General features: G+C 46.6%; 1 protein-coding gene across 1 annotated transcript in view; it reads left to right on the top strand.

Annotated features, from left to right (window-relative positions):
• Positions 1-7,565, top strand: part of ATP6V1G1 (ATPase H+ transporting V1 subunit G1) — a 59,880-nt gene extending 52,315 nt beyond the window's left edge. The window contains exon 4 of the mRNA XM_056860739.1: positions 7,552-7,565. The gene's annotated coding sequence lies outside the window, so the exon portion shown is untranslated. The remainder of the gene's footprint in view (positions 1-7,551) is intronic.
• The last annotated feature ends 1,715 nt before the right edge of the window (positions 7,566-9,280 follow it).

Consider the following 9,280-nt stretch of genomic DNA (forward strand, 5'->3'; position numbering starts at 1 on the left):
GGCATTAATTGTTACAGCATGGAAATGGCATAGTTTTGTTGTGGCAGTGTCCAGTTTTTTTATATAGAAGTGAGTCCCTGGGAGGAGGAGGAGGAAGAGGAGGAGGAAGAAGAAGAAGAAGAGTTGGTTTTTATATGCCGACTTTCTCTACTACTTAAGGGAGAATCAAACCGTCTTACAATCACCTTCCCTTCCCCACAACAGACTTGTTTGTGGCTTCCTAGAGGCACCTGGTTGGCCACTGTGTTGGCCACTGTGTGAACAGACTGCTGGACTTGATGGGCCTTGGTCTGATCCAGCAGGGCCTTTCTTATGTTCTTATGTTCACAACAGACACTCTGTGAGGTAGGTGTGGCTGAGAGAGCTCGAAGAGAGCTGTGACTAGCCCAAGGTCACCCAGCTGGCTTCATGTGTAGAAGTGGGGAAACCAACCCGGTTCACCAGATTAGCGTCCTCCGCTCATGTGGAGTGGGGAATCAAACCTGATTCTCCAGATCAGAGTCCACCGCACCAAACCACTGCTCTTAACCACTACATCATGCTGGAGGGATGGGAAGAGCAAGCTAGGGTAGAAATGCTATGGAGAGATTAAGGAACCCATTCTCCCAGTTAGTTGCAAGTCTTCTGTGGGTTTTGAGAAAGCTGGTGCTTATTTGTAGAGCGGGAGTATTGAAACTGAAGCTTCGTGGAAGCCAGGCCTTTTAATTCAGAACAAGTGAATTTTCCCATCTCCATCCTTTTATTATTTCACAAATTCACTATGTACTGGAGAGCCCGCATGGTGTAGCAGTTAAGAGTGGTGGTTTGGAGCAGTGGACTCTAATCTGGAGAACCGGGTTTAATTCCCCACTCCTCCACATGAGCGGCAGATGCTAATCTGGTGAACCGGGTTGGTTTCCCCATTCCTGCGTTTTGAGGGACCTCTATGATGGAGAAGAGAGAGTTTGCCTTCCCTGGCTACAGCCAGTCACCTTTCAAAGGGGAGAGGGAAGGCTGGAATGCTAGAAGGGAAAAGATACCATTTAATGGCTGGCCAACTATGGAGTGGAGAAAAAGGGAGAGTTTTGAGGGGGAAGGAATAATGGATATCCTGATTACTCAGGGGGCACTTTGACACACGCTGAATAATGCACTTTCAATCCACTTTCAGTGCACTTCACAGCTGGATTTTACTGTGTGAAATGGCAAAATCTGCTTGCAAATGTTAAAGTGCATTGAAAGTGGATTGAAAGTGCATTATTCAGCATGTGTGAAAGTGCCCAGGGAATCCAGTAAGGACTTAAGGTTTTTGGTAGGTAAGCAGGGTTTGAGTGCTATTTCTCTCAAAAACAGTTAAAAGTCAAACATCGATCTATTTTTTGTTTACCAATCTGAGCCTCTCTCAAAGATCTTGAATTTTAAATGTGTGCTCTCTAGCCAGTCCACTAAGCTCTGAAGAGGGTTGGAGAAGAATCAGCCATGCTTACTGGTTAAATAAACTTGTTATTTTGTGTGTGTTTTTCCCTTGACTCGAGAATGTGTTACAATGAATAACAGCACTTGCTCTGGGTAGCATATAAACAGAGGGGAAACTGTCCTGGCGCATGTAAGTTCTGTCCCTGGGAGGACTGGGTGGTCCAAAAATATATATCTTAACCGTATACCTGAGAGTCCAGGGAATTATAAAGAGAGGTTGCTGGTGGTGAAATGGGACCCCCTGGCTCACCCTTCAAAGAAGTTTTTATATATAGAGTGGCTGTCATAACCTACCCCTTTATGTTATCTCTCTCTCTCTCTCTCTCTCTCTCTCTCTCTCTCTCTCTCTCTCTCTCTCTCTCTCTCTCTCTCTCTCTCTCTCCATCCGTCTATCTGTCCATCCGTCTATCTGTCCATCCGTCTATCCGTCCATCCGTCCGGGTTAGGATGAGTGAAGAGTTAAGAGCAGTGGTAGGCTATGCCAGCTTCTCAATTTGTTTGATGCAAACAACAAACCCCAGTAACAATGGGTCCAGAGAATAATCTGAATGAAGGTATCAACACTGGCCATTTATGCATGGCCGTTTCCTCGCGGTCACCCTATCGACTACTTCAGGGCTTTGCTTTGATTATACATGCACATCCCCACCGTCAGAGGTCCCCTTGCCCCCCCCCCCCCGGTGTTTTCTGGATGCTGACTAAACATGAATCCAGAAAATGTGGGCAAAGCACAGGGGGAGAGCGAGGCAACCTCTGATGGTCAGAAAATGCAAACATAATCAAAGCAAAGCCCCGACATGGCCGGTAGGGTGACCGTGAGGAAACAGCCATGCATAAATGGCCATTGTTTCATTTGTAAAGCTAAACCAACCTGGGATTATTTGTTACCCAGGTGGGAAATAGTATACAAATGAAGGCAATCTGCAGATGTTTGCTTATTCTTACATAATCTATTCTGCCCTGGTTAACAGGCTACGAATGTGTGGGAAAGAGTGCATCTGCATGATAAATATAGCAGACAGTAAACTTGAAGGGGAAGAGTCAATCACAAAAGCAGCAAAACAAAGCTATCCATATATGAAGGTTGTTGCATACTTAAGGGGGACTTCCCAGTTATGTGGGGGGGGGACTTTATAAATTAAATAAAAGGAGGAAAGAAACCACCCCATGATAAAGAATGAGCATGCTCTGGGAGGCACAGATTGTTGACAGCAGTTTAGAATCAGTTAAAACTAGGGTTGCAAACCTCCAGGTATTAGCTGGAGATCTCCTGCTATAACAACTGATCTCCAGCCGATAGAGATCTGTTCACCTGGAGAAAATGGCACTTTGGCAATTGGACTCTATGGCACTGAAGTCCCTCCCCTCCTCAAACTCCGCCCTCCTCAGGCTCTGCCCCAAAAATCTCCAGGTATTTCCCAACCCGGAGCTGGCAACCCTAATTAAAGCATATCCTCCCCCTAGGAAATGAATGAGGAAATTGGCCTGCTCAAACCTGCGAGATTATAGAATCTTGGAGGGGAAGAATTTGGGGATATGGGATATTTCCCAGTGGTTTCTCCCGACCTTGTCACGTAGAAGCTGAACAACCTGGCAATGGGTATCAACAGTTGCTTCTCACCTTGTCTTCACTGGCTCCTCTTTTGCCCATAACTTGGCAGACCCCAATATCTCCGAGGAGCATGATCTGATGTGCAGCTGCTTCAAAACCGCAAACAGGTGCCCCCATCAAATTCCCCTTACCTCAGTCCTTTGCTTGGGGTGAATCAGACTCTTCCTCTTCTCCTTTACAGCAGCACACGCGTGCAATTCTTGCGCAAACATAACTGCAGGCTGGAGACAAAGGAAAGACACCTGTCTGGAAAATTCTGCACGAAGAACATGCCCATAGAGTGGAGTGCATAGCGCATGGCAGCCAAGAAAGCTGATGGGTGGTAGGTTCAGGGTAGGCAAGAGGTATTTTGTCATATGATGCAGATTTAACCTCTGCATGAGGGTCAGCGTGCTGATGGAATAATGATCTAGAAGACCTGGCGATGGCTGGGTGAAGCTGGACCAGCCACTCTCAGTTCATTTGGCGAAGGCAGAGCCACATATGTCTTTCTAGAATCCTTGGAGGAAGGATAGGATCAATTGGCAGATAGGAACTCACTGCCACAAGATGTAGTGGTAGTAGGGATGCCAGCCTCCAGGTGGGACCTGGGGATACCCTCCAATTGCAGCTTATCTCCAGACTATGTAGATCCGTTCCCCTGGAGAAAAGGGATGCTCTGGAGGGGAGACTCTGGGGATACCTGGGGATACCCTCCAATTGCAGCTTATCTCCAGACTATGTAGATCCGTTCCCCTGGAGAAAAGGGATGCTCTGGAGGGGAGACTCTGTGGCATTGTACCCCACGGAGGTCTCTGCCCTTCCCAGGCTCCATCCCTAAATCTCCAGGGGATTTACAGCCTGGATCTGGCAACCCTATCTCTTCATCCCCAGCCGAGGGGGGGCACTAAGTGGTAGCCACCAGTTGAGGGTGAGATCAGATGTGTGGCTGGAGACCTGATGGACTTTGTAAATAACTTGTGTATGTGATTTCAGTTTGGGTCAGGATAGGGGAAGGGTTGCCTGGATCCGTTTCCTGAACCGCAGGTAGCCCTGGGGAACTGCTAGATGCAGATCTGTTTATCCAGTAGGGCAAACTGAAGCATTGCAGGGTTGTTTGGGGTAAGAAAACCATTGTAGGAGAAGGCTTTAAAAAGGTAAAGGTCCAAGCACCCGGTCATTCCTGACCCATAGGCAGACTATATTTGCAGCGCGGTTTGCCATGGCCTTCTCCGGTCATCTACACTTTACCCCCAGCAAGCTGGGTGCTCATTTTACCAACCTCGGGAGGACGGAAGGCTGAGTCAACCTTGAGTCGGCTACCTGAAACCTACTTCCGTCGGGATCGAGTTCAGGTTGTGAGCAGAGCTTGGACTGCAGTACTGCAGCTTACCACTCTGCATCACAGGGCTCCTTAAATTCTGCATGGGGGCTTATTTTTGAGTTCTGAGAATTCAGATGGGGAAAATGTGCATGTAACTATATATATATATATATACACATATATATAGTGAGCAGACCTTTTGACCACAGTACTGCAGCTTACCACTCTGCGCCATGGGGAAGGCTTAAACTCCCCTTTTTTGGGAGGGGGACAACCACACCATGGCCCTAATTTGAATTGAGACCATCATGCCAGTTATTTTTTTAAAAAATCCCAGCTTTCATGTGGCATGGGTCTTAGACGGTTTGGAAAGTAGATTAGGCAAAGTCAAGGAAGGGGGGGTTTCCACTAACAGATATTAGCCAGAATACCTAAATGGAACTTTCACAGACAGGGACAAGATATCTCGGAATACAGGTGGGGGTGGGAGCAGCAGTAGGGCATGGCTTTGGTTCCTGTCTTGGTTTTAAGCTTTCCAGGGTTGGCTTTTTGTGTAAAACAGGACCTGGACTAGATAGACTGCCTTCTAATTTGCCTTATGGGACCAAATTCCTGTAAGAAAGGTGGCTCATAATTAGGGTTGCCAACCTCCAGGAGGTGGCTGGAGATCTCCCCACTATTACAAGTGATTTCCAGGTGGCAGACATCACTTCACCTGGAGAAAACGGCCGCTTTGGCAATTGGGCTCCATGGCATTGAAGTCCTTCCCCTCCTTAAACCCTGCCCTCCTCAGGATCTGCCCCCAAATCCTCCCACCGGTGGCAAAGGGGGACCTGGCAACCCTATATGACCCACAGTTTTGGTTTGCACAGAAGCCCTTCAGGGGCCAACAAGAACCTTGCTTTAAGTAAAGCCCGCCTTAACTTACCATTGATAATCACTCAGACCATGTTTCCTTAGGCTACGGATAGTCTCCCTCTCTCTCTCTCCCTTTCTTCTGCAGGCAGCCTCTCCGTTTTCCCCTTTGCCCAGCTGGTTCACAACTGTCTTTCCTCTGTCTCTTATTGCATCAGTCCCTCCTGTGTGTTGCTCCAGTAACTCGAGTCAGGTGACTGACAAGAAACAAGAGCTTTATGACTCAGCATTTGCCTCATTTTAGGGCTAGGCGTGTGAGCACCTGCCGTGCTCTGTGATCCAAAGGTGCCAGCTTATAGGCAGGGCCAAAGGGCAGGCACATTCTTCTGCAATGGCAACTGTGAACACTTTCATAATGATGATAGGGAGTTGCCTTTCACAGAGTCAGGATAAGTTCCAGTCAACATGGCTAAAGACAGTCCTTAATAAAATGGCCTGCCTGGGCCTTTCTCCACCTACGCTGTTAGCCATGGGCATAGATTGAGCATCAAGTTTATGAAGCAAAGTGTGCAATACATTGAACACCAGACAGACTTTGGAAAATCTCCATTTTTCCTAGTACCTGATAAGTCTTTTTTTTTTACCACTTTGATCAGAACTACAGTGACACACAACACGTTTTCATGTTTGCAGCACAGCTTACAAAATATTTCTACAATGTATCTATTCCTAACCCACTGCATGAGGATGCAGCCTTAGTGTATTATTCTTACAATAAGACAATAGATAAACTATAACAACAAGTTGGATCCATACTAAACTGCAATTTCCACCAATTCCCCCTTCCTACTGCAAGCCCTGAGAGCCCCGTTGCACGGAGTGGTAAGCTGCAGTACTGCAGTCAAAAGCTCTGCTCACGACCTGAGTTCGATCCTGGCGGAAGTTGGTTTCAGGTAGACAGCTTATTGACTCAGCCTTCCATCCTTCTGAGGTCGGTAAAATGAGTACCCTGCTTGTTGGGGGTAAAGTGTACGTGACTGGGGAAGGCAATGGCAAACCATCCCGTTAACATAGTTTGCCTAGTTTGCAGCCCCCATGTCATTCCCCAGGGTCTCCTATCCTCCAGGAGCAGAATTTCATGGAGATCAGTGGGCTGCAGTGGGAGTGGAGAGGCAGGAAAATTGAGCGTGGATCTAACCCAATATGTACAATAAGGTGGTAAAAGGTAACGGTCCCCGGTGCAAGCACCGGGTCATTCCTGACCCATGGGGTGACGCCACATGTTGACGTTTACTAGGCAGACTTTGTTTACAGGGTGGTTTGCCAGTGCCTTCCCCAGTCATCTTCCCTTTAACCCCTAGCACTCATTTTACCAACCCTGGGTACTCATTTTACCGACCTTGGAAGGATAGAAGGCTGAGTCAGCCTTGAGCCGGCTACCTGAAACTGACTTCTGTTGGGATCGAACTCAGGTCGTGAGCAGAGCTTGGACTGCAGTACTGCAGATTACCACTCTGTGCCACGGGGCTCTTATAATAAGGCTGTACAGGATACAAACTTATTGTCATTACCTTACTGGCTGTGCCTAGAGAACTTGGCCAAAGCAAGGTTTGGATCCAACAGTCTACAAGCAGAAAGGAAAATGTACTTAGTGCTGTTCTGCCTATGTAAGAAATATCATAAGGACTGCAGCGACATATATCCGTTCAATATAATTTTAATGAAAACAATGATGTGCATGTGGAGCGATGGAATGTACTATTTGCATGACTGCATTTAATTTGTTTTTTGAAATTATATCTGAAGAAATCCACTGTGCTAAGTCTTGTGCATGCAGTAGGTAGTAGAGATATAATTGTCTTTGCTTGGTACAAGCACAACAAGGGATATTAGGGCTTCTGCTAGCGCAAGGAATGTGGCATGCACAAAACTCTTCCGTGGCATCCAACCTCAGTACAGGACTGGATGGTCCATTTGAGATGCTATAAGCTCACAACTCCAGCACTCTGATAAGAGTTTCACCACAGGTCCAATCTTTTCTACGTTTCTACAAAGCCATGGTCTCTTGTACATTTTTACCAGGACCCTGAAGGTGTAGCAAGCAATGGTTGGTGGTCACTGCCCAGTGGTATGAGTTTAGACTGTAGATGATCTCATCCTAACATTCTCTGTGTCAATGTCTGCCCTTTCATGTCCTCATCAGAAGACTACTTGGGGAAAAAAGAGACTCCATGATGGGAGAAGAGTTCCCTTTGGTTCTGGATGGAACCACAGGCGCTTTGTACCCCAGGTCCTCCAGGAGAAGACCTCCTGCCTTTTCTGTCACAACTGTCTCTGTCCAAGAGTCAAAGATTTTGGCAGATCAGGAGCCCTCCAAGTAGTCTCTTTCACTACTGATTTCTATCACCTGGGGATCAGTTGTAATAGGGAGAGATCTCCAGCCATCACCTGTAGGGTGGCAACCCTAATTATCCCCATATTGTATATGTGAGGGAGCACGAGAGGAACAGTGAGATGAAGCAAAAGCCCAGTAAGACCTGATTCTAATGCACAGTGCCTCAGGAATAAGGTTTCATTGTACCCGGTAGTCTTTTTCCGAGTAAAAATTGCCAAGCAGCAGACTGCAAGTTGGCTATGTCAATCCACACGTTGATGAACATGGTTAGATTCCATAGCATGCTCAAGCATGCAATCTGGTAGAAATGAACACATGGAGGAAGAGGTTTGGGGTCAAAGATGCTGGCTTGACCCCATTATTACTCATCAGCTTAATCCTCCCTCTGAACAAAATCTATGTGTGAATGTGTGTAATCTAGGGTTGCCAGCTCCAGGTTGGGAAATACCTGGAGATTTTGAGGGCATGGAGCTTGAAGAAGGTGGGGTTTAGGGAGGGGAGGGACCTTAGCAGGGTATAATGCTCCAAAGCAGACATTTTCTCCAAGGAACTGATCTCTGTAGCCTGGAGATCAGCTGTAACACCAGATTTCTAGGCTTCACTTGGAGGTTGGCAACCCTAGATGATTCCCATGAGCCAGGTAGTCTGTATGGATTATAGTGGCATAATTTAAGCCTCTGCAGCTAGCAGAACAGGCATTCTTTTGTAAAAAAACAACAACCTGGAAACCCATAAACCTTTGACAGGGATATATTATGAAAATATCCTCTACAATTCATTAACTCTCATAACACTATTTTCATAGAGTCCAATTGCCAAAGCGGTCGTTTTCTCCAGGGGAATTGATCCCTATTGGCTGGAGATCAGTTGTAATAGCGGCAGATCTCCAGCTAGTACCTGGAGGTTGAACACCCTAGTGTAATCTCCTGTAACATGATCTGTCAGGGGATGTGTTGCACATACAGAACTTATGAAGCTGCCTTTTACGGAGTCCAGACCAGTCTACGTAATATAAACAGATCTAGAAAACCAAGAAATGAGGGGGAGGGGGGAACCCTGAAACCATTGACATGTAAATGTAAATGACTCTAAAACTAAACCGGACTTTTGGTAGAGCACCTGACCCAAGTGCAGCGTTTCTTGGGGGCTCCCGAGGAACTCAAGAAACGTTTTAAATTGGAGTGCCAAAAGGCACCCCACCCCGGTTCCTAAATAGTGGACCGGGTAGCAGGATTGCCCCTGCTGCCACAAATGCGGTGTTGACTCCCTCACCCTCCGAGAGAGCTTTTTTAAGTTTCCCGGAGGTCAGGATGCTGTCCGCGGGCTTTGAGGGGATTTAGATTGCCACGAACGTTTCCTGACTTTAGGCTCCGGTCTCCTTTACCTATCACCATCTAAGATCTACATTAAAGGAAAAGAAACCTACTCTCCTGAAATCTGAGTAAGTTCCAAGAACTCTTTTGATTTCGCCTGGATCTGGAAGCTTTAAAGCAACGATAGATATATCCATGAAATCTATATCTCCCCACCCACCCTACAAGAAATCTTTTTAACAGTATACTTATCAGATAAAACAGCAAGGACTCTATCAGTTTGATCAGCGGGTAGACAAAACAAATGGGACTTTTGAATGACATCTAAAATCACCAACCAGATTCAG

This window comes from Euleptes europaea, chromosome 14, assembly GCF_029931775.1.
Source record: "Euleptes europaea isolate rEulEur1 chromosome 14, rEulEur1.hap1, whole genome shotgun sequence".
Taxonomy (NCBI): Eukaryota; Metazoa; Chordata; class Lepidosauria; order Squamata; family Sphaerodactylidae; genus Euleptes; species Euleptes europaea.